Raw genomic sequence first — 14697 nt, 5'->3', positions numbered from 1 at the left:
AGTAGAGGCGCGTGCCGCGCAGTGGCGACGAGCGAGGCGTCCGAGTGACGTAGACGCGTCCCGCAGAGTGGCGATGCACGGGGCATGAAGTAGAAGCGTCACGTGAGGCGACGATACGCGAGGCGTCCGGCTGATGAAGACGCGTCCGGTCGAGTGATCAGTGACGAGGATATATCCAGTCGAGTGACAATGCATGGGGTGGCCGAGTCGGACAAGTTGATGAAGATGCGAACAGCTTCGTCACGGCGTGTAGGGCGGCCGAATGATGAGGTCATGTCCAGCCGAGCGATGACGCACGGGCGGCCAGGAAGCGGAGCACGGGCGGTCAAGTGCCTATGATCCGGTTTGGTCCGAGTGAGCATGTCCCATCGAGTGACCACGTCGACTGGTGGAAGTTTCCGCCGAGTGGACGATGCCAGAGGCAGTGTGTGCCCGTGCCGCGCCGGGCAGATGATACATGAGGGATGAGTCGAGCGCCCGTAGGGGCTGTCGCCGAACCATCGACGTCGGAGGGGGAAGCTGTGGAGCATGGTGGCATGGCCAACTCCTGGTCCCCACGCCGCGTCGGGTTTGTGCCTCCAGCACGGAGGACGCTGTCGTGTGCGAGGGCAGACCGACAGAGCCAGCTTCCGGTTGCGGCGGTGTGCTGCTGCCGTCATCAGATGATGCCGTGTGCTGTTGACTCCATCATACAGGTTATCAGCGAGCGCTTGCCGTACGTCGGACCGAGGAACCGCCAGGGCGTCGTGCGGTGCCAAAGGCCATCGGTCGCCAGGTTTCGCCAACGCCTGCCGTTACGATGCATTGATGGGGTTGCCCACCTCCAAAACCTGTACGCACATGCAGGAGGCGCTAATTAGCGGCAGTTAAGCAAGAGTTAAGGCCCTTCATGCATGTAAGGGAAGTTTCCCTTTCCCACGGCCGTTTAACCCATGCATGCAGGAAATAAATGAAAAGGAATTAAGATTAGGAGAGTGGAGGGGCGCAGAGCTCCCTGGTTGGCAACGCCGGCGGCAGCGGCTTTGACTCGGACCCAGCGCAAGGTGAGGCGGCCCGTGACAGGTCCCAGTGCGGGACGGCATTCTCCTGAGAGTCTGTGGGCGGGCGGAGCTCGAGGTGGTGCCGACTGCCGAGTCGACCCGGCGGCTCCCGTCTTGTTGACGTGGACAGCCCCGGCGTTGGTGCCGTGTCAGGTCCGTGAGTCGACCGCTGGGGTTGCCGCCGCCGCTGGGGACGCCGCTCGACCACAGCTGAGCACCCGCGCCGCCAGAGAGACTGCCGAGCGTCTGCGGTCGCTGCAGCCGGTTGACGGGCGAGCTGAGGTCGACGCAGAAGATGAAGCGGGCGGCGCGGGCCCTCGCGCTGGCCGAGCGCCTGTGGTCGTAGCAGCCGGCTGACGGGCGGGCCGAGCTCGATGGAGAGGAGGAAGCAGGAGGAGCAGGTCGGCGCGCTGTTGGCCGTGAGTGCGGACGATGGCTACAACCCTTGCGCAGCGCGTCGGTGCCATATTCCCTTCCTCGTCTCTTGTCTGATATACTCATCACAAGATTTAGTTGTTGAACCCAATGAGTGCCTGCTCGTACAGGAAGACAACAACGGACTTGTTTAGATCCAAGACGATTGTTAGATTATAAGAGGATAGTATAGAAAGAAATCTCCTGATTGATCCGTTTGTGAACGGTCATGCACGCCGACAGCGTCAAGTGAAGATGTATCTTCTCCCCTACCTTTGAGATGCTTCAATTACTTACTGCGAAGACGAACAATATGATCAGCATGAACATAAAATTAAAAATATATGAATGAAAAAGCCATCAGCATCATGGCTCGATAGACGCCATGCCCCACGGTACTGTCGTGGGAACAATTCCGACAATAATAAGGTATAGGGTAACGGAGCATGATCTATCGAGATGCATATGGGTGACACGGTGGTTTTAGCGAGTTCGGGCCTCTCACGGTGGAGATAACAACCCTACGTCTCGTGCTCCGGAGAGGCTTTGTTTTATCTGAGTATGTATCCAGAGACTACAATGTGTGTGAGAGAGAGGAACGGATCCCCATGCCTGAGCTAAGTCCTGAGACTAATGGTGAAAAAAGAGAGAGGTGGAAGAAGAAGCCCCCTAAGTCTAGTGGTGGGGGGTGGCTTATATAGAGTGTGCCACCTCCTCACCTCCTATGTTACAAAGTGGGGTATGAATGCTATAATGACAGCCCACTATTAAGCCTTCACTATTAGAAAGATGCCGACTGCTTTGCTGCCTGCTGGTCTTCGTATATCCGAGTGAGTCGTACGGTCGAGTGGTGAACTGTCATCCGAGTGGATGGTATGTTGCTTGGTCGAGTGGACAGTGTGTCTGTATGAAATTGACCTGGACCCACATGTTGTGTGGACCCCACGCTTCATGATATTTCGACCCTTCATGGGCCTACCTGTTATGTATATCCCCAACAGGCGCCAGATTAAATCCAGAAAAGCAACAACTCCTACGCCAGCTGAAGGCTGGTGAGAGTGTGCTGACAAAGGTGAGGTGGGAGAAGAACGATCTCCAAGATGCCAACACCAAGCTGGGCGTTGAACTGAAGGATGTTCGTGCCCAGCTGTTGGACTCTGTTAAGGAGAATCAGCGGCTTCGACGCAGCATATTTAGTAAGTGCTTAAACGAACTTTGAAAAAGGAGTTCGGCGAGGAAGTCGACTAACAGAGTAATCTCTGTAGGTATGCTAACAGGTCGTCCTGCAGAGGAAATGCCCGGTTCTACGGGTGACCTTCTTCCCGAGCTCTTACAACTGCACGAGCGAGTTCGGCAGGTGATGCAAGGCATCGCCCAGGCCTTGTGGCCATCCGTCTCCATGCCCGAAGGCCATGGAGAGCTTGTAGAGAAGCTGAAGGGAGCGCGGCGGCGCTTCCAATTGTGGAAGATGTCGGCCTGCCGTCAAGGCGCCAGGGAGGCCTGGGCCATGGTAAAGACGCGGTACACGAAGGCTGACCCAAACCACATGGCCGAGGTCGGACCCGTGGGGCCCGATGGGAAGGAGATCCCTGTGAGCTTAGTATACGGCCAAGTAGAATTGGCCGCAAAGTATTCCCAACAGGACTATAAGCTAGACAGCCTGTTAGATGGTATTAAAGAGGAATACAATCAGTCAGATTGACTATGTAATTTTAATTGGCATGTGTAATGCCTTCTAACCGGATTGTAGATCGTTTGTCATGGCCAACCTTTTCGCTTCAACCTCGGGACCTGATAGTCCGAAGTGTGTCCGAATACTCTCGCGGTTATATAAGAACCGGGGTATGCATGGAGACCAGGCGTAGGGGTCATTAGTGCTTGCACAGACAAGTGCCCAACTAGTTATGTTATATTACATGGTTAGTAAGAAACATCTTCCAGGGAGAATAGTTCCGTTAGGGGTTCCTTTCCCTGGGAGGCATGCCCTAAAGTGCATGTCCATTCTGCGAAAAGAGACACAGGAAAAACATCTGGGGGCATATAGATAAATAAGTGAAAAAAGATCATCTTTAGTTCACCGACCGAATATTCCCTTAAGAACGCTAGCTTTCGGCTTCACCCAGTCTGAGGTACACATCCGGTTGACCCGGCAGTAACAATCGCAGAGGTGCTCCCTTTACCACCTAGCCGAACAATCGGGAACGTAGGGGTAAGCACAGGAGCCAGGCAACCCAGCTTGGCCAAAACTTAAGTCATATCGATGCATATAATGGTGAATAAAAGGTACATGCGGAAGTGTGACACATGTGTTGGGCATGAAGCCCGTATAAATAAACTTCTGTTTAAAGAAGCCCCCAGGTTTAATGAGCGCGGATAGCACGTCACTTTATGAGCCTTTAAAGGCTATAAGAGAGAGAGGGGAGAAGGAGAGAAATGTAAGACAAAAAGTATATAAAAATGGACAGAGGAAGGAGACGAACACAGAGTCCGGCGCTAGGCATAGAATCTTCGGAGACGGGCTGCGTTCCATGGGTTCGGCTCGAGTCAGTTATCCGATGCATCTCACAGGCGGTACGCTCCACCAGTCAGGACATGGTCAATTATGAAGGGTCCTTCCCACTTGGGCTTGAGTTTGTCCTTTTTCTTGTCCGGCAGGCGTAGAACTAATTCGCCAACGTTGTAATTTTTGGCCCATACTTCTCTGCTTTGGTATCTTCGAGCCTGCTGTTGATAGAATGCGCAGCGGGCTTTTGCCACGTCACAATCTTCCTCCAAGGCGTCCAAATTGTCCTGCCGATCGATCTCGGCTTCTCTTTCTTCGTACATGCGCACTCGAGGTGAGTCATGAATTATGTTGCAGGGCAAAACTGCCTCTGTGCCGTACACCATGAAGAATGGTGTGTATCCGGTGGTGCAATTCAGCGTGGTCCGCAGCCCCCAGAGTACGGAGTCGAGCTCCTCTACCCAGTGCGTATTAGATTCCTTAAGGGACCACACTAATCTGGGTTTGATGCCGCTCATGATAAGACCATTTGCACGTTCAACCTGTCCGTTAGTTTGTGGGTGATAGACGGAAGCATAATCGAGCTTGATGCCCATGTTTTTGCACCAGAGTTTTACCTCGTCGGCCGTAAAGTTCGTGCCGTTATCAGTGATGATGCTATGGGGGACGCCGTAACGGTGTACAACCCCGGATATAAAGTCTATCACCGGTCCGGATTAGGCTGTCTTAACAGGCTTGGCTTCTATCCATTTGGTGAACTTATCCACCATGACCAGTAAGTATTTTTCTTGTGGGTTCCGCCTTTAAGGGGTCCAACCATGTCAAGCCCCCAGACCGTGAAGGGCCAAGTGATGGGGATAGTTTGGAGGGCGGTGGGTGGCATATGGCTTTGGTTTGCAAAAAGCTGGCAACCGACGCATCGTTGGACTAAGTCCTGGGCGTCTGCCCGGGCCGTCGGCCAATAAAAGCCTATACGGAAGGCCTTGCTTACAAGGGACCGAGCTGCAGCGTGATGACTGCCGAGTCCGGCATGAATTTCAGCCAGGAGGTTCTGCCCTTCCTCTTCGGAGATGCACCTTTGAAGGACTCCGGTAGTTCTTTTCTTATAAAGCTCTCCCTCATGGACTTTATAGGCTTTAGATCGCCGCACTATGCAGCGTGCCTCATTTTGGTCCTTGGGGAGTTCCTGCCTAGTAAGGTAGGCAAGGAATGGTTCTGTCCACGAGGCGATGACGACCATTATTACGTGGGCTAAAGGTGTTATTTCATTGGCAGAGCCTCCAATTATGTCAGAGTGTTCGGTGTCGGGCAGTGCGGTTGGGTCCGGGCTGTTATTGCCGGGTTCCCCTTCCCATACTACGGATGGCTTGAACATCCTTTCCAAGAAGATGTTGCGGGGGACTACATCGCGTTTTGCACCGATGCGTGCCAGGACATCTGCTGCCTGATTATTTTCTCGGGCTATATGGTGAAATTCGAGCCCTTCGAACCGAGCTGACATTTTTAGGACGGCGTTGCGATAAGCTGCCATTTTTGGATCCTTGGCATCAAAGTCTCCATTTATTTGGGATATTGCGAGGTTCGAGTCCCCGTGCACCTCTAGGCGTTGAATGCCCATGGATACTGCCATCCGGAGACCATGTAAAAGGGCCTCATATTCGGCTGCATTGTTGGAGTCTGTGTACATTATCTGGAGTACGTATTGAACTGTGTCTCCTGTGGGGGACGTCAAAACGACGCCAGCCCCTAGACCGGCCAACATTTTGGAGCCGTCGAAGTGCATGGCCCAGTTTGAATATGTGTCGTACTCTTTAGGGAGTTCGGCCTCCGTCCATTCTACGATGAAGTCGGCCAAAACTTGCGACTTGATAGCTCGCCGTGTCTTGTAAGTTATGTCGAATGGGAGGAGCTCAATGGCCCATTTTGCAATCCGGCCCGTCGCGTCGCGGTTGTTTATAATATCGTTAAGCGGCACTTCCGAGGCTACTGTTATTGAACACTCTTGAAAGTAGTGTCGCAACTTTCAGGATGCCATAAATACCGCGTACGCAATCTTTTGATAATGCGGGTACAGTGACTTGCACGGAGTAAGGACAGTGGACACATAGTAGACCGGCTTTTGAAGGGGGAATTTGTGTCCGTCCGTTTCTCGTTCGACGACGAGCACTGCGCTTATGACCTGATGGGTTGCTGCAATGTATAATAGCATTGGTTCGCCAATGTTTGGCGCGTCCAGGACTGGGTTTGTTGCCAAGATGGCTTTTATTTCGTCGAGTCCGGCCATGGCTGCATCCGTCCACTCGAAGTGTTTGGTGCGCCGAAGGAGGCGGTAAAGGGGTAGGGCCTTTTCTCCCAAGCGGGAGATAAAGCGGCTTAGAGCCGCCACGCATCCGGTTAATTTTTGTATTTGTTTGAGGTCCTTCGGGATATCCAATTGTGACAGAGCTCAGATCTTGGCTAGATTTGCTTCAATCCCTCTACCGGATACAATGAAGCCCAAGAGCTTTCCAGCTGGAACGCCGAAAACGCATTTTTCCAGGTTGAGCTTGATGTCGTATGTTCGGAGGTTATCGAATGTTAGCCTCAAGTCGTCTACTAGAGATTCGACATGTCTTGTTTTAACGACCACATCATCTACGTATGCCTCCACTGTTTTGCCGATCTGGTTTGCCAGACATGTCTGAATCATGCGCTGATATGTTGCGACGGCATTTTTGAGCCCGAAGGGCATTGTGTTGAAGCAGAATGGGCCGTATGGTGTGATGAATGCCGTTGCGGCTTGGTCTGACTCTGCCATCTTTATTTGATGGTAGCTAGAGTATGCGTCAAGGAAACACAACAAATCGTGTCCTGCGGTAGCGTCGATAATTTGATCGATGCGGGGGAGAGGGAAGGGATCCTTTGGGCAAGCCTTGTTAAGGTCTTTAAAATCAACGCACAGGCGCCAGGATTTGTCCTTCTTTGGTACCATCACCAGGTTTTCTAGCCAGTCCGGGTGTTTTATATCTTTGATGAATCCAACCTCCAATAGCTTGGCTAGTTCCTCTCCCATGGCCTGTCTCTTAGGTTCAGAAAAACACCGAAGAGCCTGTTTGACTGGCTTGAATCCTTTTAGGATATTTAAGCTGTGTTCGGCCAGCCTGCGTGGGATTCCTGACATGTCTGAAGGGTGCCAGGCGAAAATGTCACAGTTCTCTCATAGGAACACTCGCAGTGCGACGTCTACATCAGGGTTTAACTGTGCCCCGATGGAAGCTGTTTTATTGGGGTCCGTTGGATGGACCTAGAATTTGACTATTTCGTCCGCCGGTTTAAAGGAGGTGGACTTGGATCTTTTGTCGAGTATCACATCATCCCTATTCACAGTGGAGTGCAACGCAGTCAGTTCCTCAGCCGCAGGGCTTCGGATAGCGCCTCGAGGGCCAGTGCGGCTGTCTTGTTTTTGGCGCGGAGTGCTATGTCCGGATCACTAGCGAGAGTGATGATTCCATTAGGCCCGGGCATCTTGAGCTTCATGTACCCGTAATGGGGTATTGCTTGGAAGATTGTGAACGCTTCCCGCCCTAGCAGAGCGTGATATCCGCCACTGAACGGGGCCACTTGGAACGTGACCTCTTCGGACCTGTAATTATCCGGTGTGCCGAACACCACATCTAGTGTGATTTTTCCTGTACAGCGCGCTTCTCGACTGGGGATTATTCCTCTAAAGGTTGTGCCGCTTCGCTCAATGCGGTTCCAATTTATTTCCATTTTTGAAGGGTTTCCTCATAAATGAGGTTCAATCCGCTGCCGCCATCCATGAGTACCTTGGTAAGACGAAAGCCATCCACTATTGGACTGAGGACCAATGCGGCTGGTGCTCGGGCTGTTCGGAATTTAGGTTCATCACTGGCGTTAAAAGTAATAGCCGTGTCACTCCATGGGTTTATTGTTGCTACTTGGTAGACTTCGGCAAGGCTGCGAAGTGTTCTTTTTCGCATATTATTTGATGCAAAAGTCTCGAAGACTGTTAATACCATACTGGTGTCTCTGGGGTGGCTTTCTGTGGCTTCTGGAATTAGAAGATCTTCGCCAATTTTTGCCACCTACCGGAGTATCCAACATGCTCTAAGGCTGTGAGTTGGTGTGGCGCCCTTTGCACTGTGAATTTTACAGGGTCCATTAAGCCATCCTTCCAGTACGGTTCCGTGCCCTGTAGAGGGCTTTTGCTTTTTGGTATTGAACCCGGGTGTCTGGCAATGATGCACCCTTTTATTTTGGACTGGGTTTGTATTCAGGGCCGGATTGTCCCAAAATTTTATTTCGGTTTTCCAGGCGCTTTCCATCGCATAGTACTTTCGTACTATGGACGCCAAGTCAGCGAAGCATGTAATATCACGGCGATTATGGTGTTGAGGATTCCCTTGTCCGTGCAATTATTGCAGAAGAATGAAATTGCGTCTTCCTTACGGCAGTCCTTTATCCTGTTCATAACCAGGAGGAATCTGGCCCAGTAATGATGTACTGTTTCTTCGGGCTCTTGCCTAATTTGGGATAGATCGCTTATGTATGGGTGGGTGGGTGGAATCAAATCCGAAACCTCACCCAATCTGAGACCCAGGGGCCAAGGAGTTTCCGAACTCGGAAGTTTGGATTCTTGGATGTTGTCCAATGAATCTAGCCTGTCGCCTGACTTTAAGTTCAGGTCTTGAGTGATGTCCTCCCCTCCGCGGGTATCCGGCTTGGAGGGATCAGGAATCCAGACATAGCTAGTCCTTAAGATAGATGAAGGGTCGCCGCACTGTCCCTCTACCACGGCAACGTGATGGGTGACCTGGGGAGAGTTAATCTCTCTCAGATCGGGTTTAGGCCCAATCTGGTCGTAATCCGTAGCGACTCCCAGGGCGGCGATGCGATCCAAGATCTCGCTTAGGGAAGAGAGCTCCATTGGATGTAGCTGCTCGGCGAATTCCGAGCTGACGTGAAGATTGCTTTTGATGACCCAAGAGGTCATCATCGGCGCAGCAGCCGAATAGGCGGTCATAAGGAAACCACCTAGCCGGAGAGTTTGGCCGACAGCCAAAGCTCCCTTAGCAACAGTGCCGTCTTTAAAGACGGGATGAGGCATCCTTCCTGATGGCGACGACACAGAGGAACTCTCAATGAAAGCACCAATGTCGGTGTCAAAGCCGGCGGATCTCGGGTAGGGGGTCCTGAACTGTGCGTCTAGGCGGATGGTAATAGGAGGCAGGGGACACGATGTTTTACCCAGGTTCGGGCCCTCTTGATGGAGGTAAAACCCTACGTCCTGCTTGATTAATATTGATGATATGGGTAGTACAAGAGTAGATCTACCACGAGATCAAGGAGGCTAAACCCTAGAAGCTAGCCTATGGTATGATTGTTGTTTTTACGGACTAAAACCCTCCGGTTTATATAGACATCGGAGAGGGCTAGGGTTACATAGAGTCGGTTACAATGGTAGGAGATCTACATATCCGTACCGCCAAGCTTGCCTTCCACGCCAAGGAAAGTCCCTTCCAGACACGGGACGAAGTCTTCAATCTTGTATCTTCATAGTCCAAGAGTCCGGCCGAAGGTATAGTCCGGCTATCCGGACACCCCCTAATCCAGGACTCCCTCAACCACTATTGTACCCCCTTGCTAGACTTATGGTAAGGCACACATCAACTCTGGTACACAGCATAGCATACATGGTAGAACCTATGGCTGAGGCATAGGAATGACTTTCATTTTCTCTCTATCTTTTGCATTGGTCGGGCTTTGAGTCTGACTCAACTTCACACCTTGTAACATAGGCAAGAACCCTTTCTTTGATTGATCCATTTTGAACTTCTTCAAAACTTTGTCAAGGTATGTGCTTTGTGAAAGTTCTATTAAGCGTCTTGATCTATCTCTATAGATCTTGATGCCCAATATATAAGCAGCTTCACCGAGGTCTTCCATTGAAAAACTCTTATTCAAGCATCCTTTTATGCTATCCAGAAATTCTACATCATTTCCAATCAACAATATGCCATCCACGTATAATATTAGAAATGATAAAGAGCTCCCACTCACTTTCTTGTAAATACAAGCTTCACCGAAAGTCCGTATAAAACCATATGCTTTGATCACCTCATCAACGCATATATTCCAACTCCGAGATGCTTGCACCATACCATAGATGGATCGCTGGATCTTGCACACTTTGTTAGCACCTTTAGTATCAACAAAACCTTCTGGTTGCATCATATGCAACTCTTCTTTAAGAAATCCATTAAGGAATGCAGTTTTGACGTCCATTTGCCAAATTTCATAATCATAAAATGCGGCAATTGCTAACATGATTCGGACAGACTTAAGCATTGCCGCGGGTGAGAAAGTCTCATCGTAGTCAACTCCTTGAACTTGTCAAAAACCTTTCACGACAAGTCGAGCTTTGTAGACAGTAACATTACCATCAGCGTCAGTCTTCTTCTTGAAGATCCATTTATTCTCTATGGCTCGCCGATCATCGGGCAAGTCCACCAAAGTCCACACTTTGTTCTCATACATGGATCCTATCTCAGATTTCATGGCCTCAAGCCATTTATCGGAATCTTGGCTCATCATAGCTTCTTCATAGTTTGTAGGTTCATCATGGTCTAGTAACATGACTTCCAGAATAGGATTACCATACCACTCTGGTGCAGAACATGCTCTGTTCGACCTACGAGGTCTAGTAGTAACTTGATCTGAAGTTTCATGATCATCATCATTACCTTCCTGTCTAGTTGGTGTAGGCATCATGGGAACAGATTTCTCGGATGAGCTACTTTCCAAATTGAGAGAAGGTACAATTACCTCATCAAGTTCTACTTTCCTCCCACTCACTTTTGAGAGAAACTCCTTCTCTAGAAATGTTCCCTTCTTGCCAATAAAGATCTTGCCTTCGGATCTATGGTAGAAGGTGTACCCAATTATTTCCTTAGGGTATCCTATGAAGACGCACTTCTCTGATTCACATTCGAGCTTATTAGGCTGAAGCCTTTTGACATAAGTGTCGCAACCCTAAACTTTAAGAAATGACATCTTAGGTTTCTTGCCAAACCATAGTTCATACGGTGTCGTCTCAATGGATTTAGATGGTGCCCTATTTAACGTGAATGCAACTGTCTCTAATGCATAACCCCAAAACAATAGTGGTAAATCGGTAAGAGACATCATAGATCGCACCATATCTAATAAAGTATGGTTACGATGTTCAGACACACCATCACGCTGTGGTGTTCCAGGTGGCGTGAGTTGTGAAACTATTCCACATTGTTTTAAATGAATGCCAAACTCATAACTCAAAAATTCGCCTCCGTGATCAGATCGTAGAAACTTTATTTTCTTATTACGATGATTCTCCACTTCACTCTAAAATTCTTTGAACTTTTCAAATATTTCAGGCTTGTGTTTTATTAAGTAGATATACCCATATATGCTGAAATCATCTGTGAATGTCAGAAAATAACGATACCCGCCGCGTGCCTCAACACTCAATGGACTGCATACATCGGTATATATTATTTCCAATAAGTCATTGGCTCGCTCCATTGTTCCGGATAACAGAGTTTTAGTCATCTTGCCCATGAGGCATGGTTCGCAAGTATCAAATGATTCATAATCAAGTGATTCCACAAGCCCATCTACATGAAGTTTCTTCATGCGCTTTACACCAATATGACCTATACGGTGTCAGCATCTTGGGAACAGGGGTACCTAGACTTGCCTGCCTGCGGCCCAGGGCGTAGCCCCACCAACGACCCGATATAGCCCACCTTTGGCAGCAACCTGTCGGCGTCCTTGGAACGGGGGTCCCCAGACTTGCCTACCTGCGGCCCACGGCGTGGCTCCACCGGCAGCCCTGTATGGCCCATCTTCATCAATGAACACTCAAGACCCTCGCGAGGGGGCCAAGCCTCGCGAGGCGAACGACGCAAGACATCCTCGGGAGCGGCCTCACCAGGCTGATTCGTGAGGGGCGAAGAGATCAAGGCGAGGGGCACCTCGTGAGGTCCTTGTGACGCAAGCCATGATGACCAAGGCCAGGCAGGCGCCAGCGCGCGCAGTGTACTCGTTTCCTCTTTGGTGCTAAAGAGGCAAGCACAGGCGAGGAGTCCCGAGGCATCAGGCAAAGGTTTCCATATCGGTGCAACAAGACCAAGACTAGCAGGACAGCAGGACGGAGGTTACCATGGAGCCCAGGACGGCGTCACCACCAGAACCTTTGGCACACGAAGACCACCTTTTGTCAGGATAACTTGTACTAGTTGTATCCCTTCAAAATTGGCCGTTGTTGGATCCCTTCCCGCCTACACTTGGGAAGAGGACCATGTCCTCTATAAATAGGACTAGCCACCACTGTAGTGGAGGATCGACTCATCTTGGATTGGATCCACTCTACCAAGGCCATCTGATCAGCTCATCAAGCTCAAGGACACCTCTCCTCAGGTGGCTATTCCTCCCTTGTACTCGTTCATCCTCAGCCCAAGAGGCAATCCACCACACCACACTAGAGTAGGGTATTACACCACATCGGTGGCTCGAACCAGTATAAACCCTGTGTCCTTTGTTCTGCGAGTTCGACATGCTGAGCTTTGAGATAGTGGTGAGAGTGTGAGCTAGGGGGAGGAGAGATCTTCGTGCGCACCCCAGAGTTCGAACCTCAAGGGTTTTGCCGGAACCCAAAATCCGACATTTGGCGCGCCAGGTAGGGGTGTGCCGAAGCCTTGCCTGTCCGCTTGCTTCGTCCAACTCCATGGCAGACGCCATCCCTCTAGTTAGGTCGGCGGGCGCCTGCGGATGTGCCGCGTGCGTCCGGGCCTTCACTTACACCATGCGGCAGGTGCGGTGGCTGCGCAAGTTGAAGCCAGAGATGCTGCCCCGCTACGAAGGCGTGGCGGATCCGGCGACCTTCCTGCAGGCGTATGAGGAGGCCGTCCTCGAAGCCGGAGGTGACGACCAGGTCATGGCCAACTGGTTCCCCCTGGCCCTGGCCAGCGTGCCATGTGCCTGGCTGCTCAACCTGCCGGGATCTTTGGTGGCCTCCTGGGAGGAGCTACGCGGTCTCTTCGTCGCGCGCTTCGCGGCACAGGCGCCTCTCACCGTAGCAGCCCTCCTCGGCGGCTTGCAAGCACCACCCTCGAACCATCACACTGCTACGTCTTGACCTTGCGTTGGTTTTCCCCGAAGAGGAAGGGATGATGCAGCAGAGTAGCGTAAGTATTTCCCTCAGTTTTTGAGAACCAAGGTATAAATCCAGTAGGAGGCCACGCTCAAGTCCCTCGTACCTGCACAAAACAATAGCTACTCGCAACCAACGCGATTAGGGGTTGTCAATCCCTTCACGGTCACTTACGAGAGTGAGATCTGATAGATATAATATTTTTTGGTATTTTTGGTATAAAGATGCAAAGTAAAAAGTAAAAGCAAAGTAAAAAGCAAAGCAAGATTAAAGTGATTGAGATTGATATGATGAGAATAGACCCGGGGGCCATATGTTTCACTAGTGGCTTCTCTCAAGAGCATAAGTATTCTACGGTGGGTGAACAAATTACTATTGAGCAATTGACAGAATTGAGCATAGTTATGAGAATATCTAGGCATGATCATGTATATAGGCATCATGTCCGTGACAAGTAGATCAAAACGATTCTGCATCTACTACTATTACTCCACTCATCGACCACTATCCAGCATGCATCTAGAGTATTAAGTTAAAAACAGAGTAACACCTTAAGCAAGATGACATGATGTAGAGAGATAAATTCATGCAATATGAAATAAACCCCATCTTGTTATCCTCTATGGCAACGATACAATACGTGCCTTGCTGCCCCTTCTGTCACTGGGTAAGGACACCGCAAGATCGAACCCAAAGCTAAGCACTTCTCCCATGGCAAGAACTACCAATCTAGTTGGCCAAACCAAACGGATAATTCGAAGAGAGTTGCAAAGATAACCAATCATACATAAAAGAATTTAGAGAAGATTCAAATATTATTCATAGATAGACTTGATCATAAACCCACAATTCATCAGTCTCAACAAACACACTGCAAAAATAAAGATTACATCGAATAGATCTCCACAAGAGAGGGGGAGAACTTTGTATTGAGATTCAAAGAGAGAGAAGAAGCCATCTAGCTACTAACTATGGACCCGAAGGTCTGAGGTAAACTACTCACACTTCATCGGAGAGGCTATGATGATGTAGAAGCCCTCCATGATGACGGCCCTCTTCCGACAGAGCTCCGGAACAGGCCCCAAGATGGGATCTCATGGATGCAGAAAGTTGCGGCGGTGGAATTAGGTTTTTGGCTCCTGTTCTGATCGTTTGGGGGTACGTGTGTGTATATAGGAGGAAGAAGTACGCCGGAGGAGCAACGAGGGGCCCACGAGGCAGGGGGGCGCGCCCCCACCCTCATGACCGCCTCTTTTGTTCCTTGGAGCAGGGTCCAAGTCTCCTAGATCACGTTCAGTGAGAAAATCACGTTCCCGAAGATTTTATTCCGTTTGGACTCCGTTTGATATTCCGTTTCTTCGAAACACTGAAATAGGCAAAAAAACAACAATTCTGGGTTGGGCCTCCGGTTAATAGGTTAGTCCCAAAAATAATATAAAAGTGGAAAATAATGCCCAATATAGTCCAAAACAGTAGATAATATAGCATGGAGCAATAAAAAATTATAGATACGTTGGATACGTATCAGGCATCCCCAAGCTTAATTC

The sequence above is a fragment of the Triticum aestivum genome, chromosome 7A, assembly GCF_018294505.1.
Source record: "Triticum aestivum cultivar Chinese Spring chromosome 7A, IWGSC CS RefSeq v2.1, whole genome shotgun sequence".
In the NCBI taxonomy this organism is placed as follows: domain Eukaryota; kingdom Viridiplantae; phylum Streptophyta; class Magnoliopsida; order Poales; family Poaceae; genus Triticum; species Triticum aestivum.
This window is presented reverse-complemented; position numbering follows the sequence as displayed.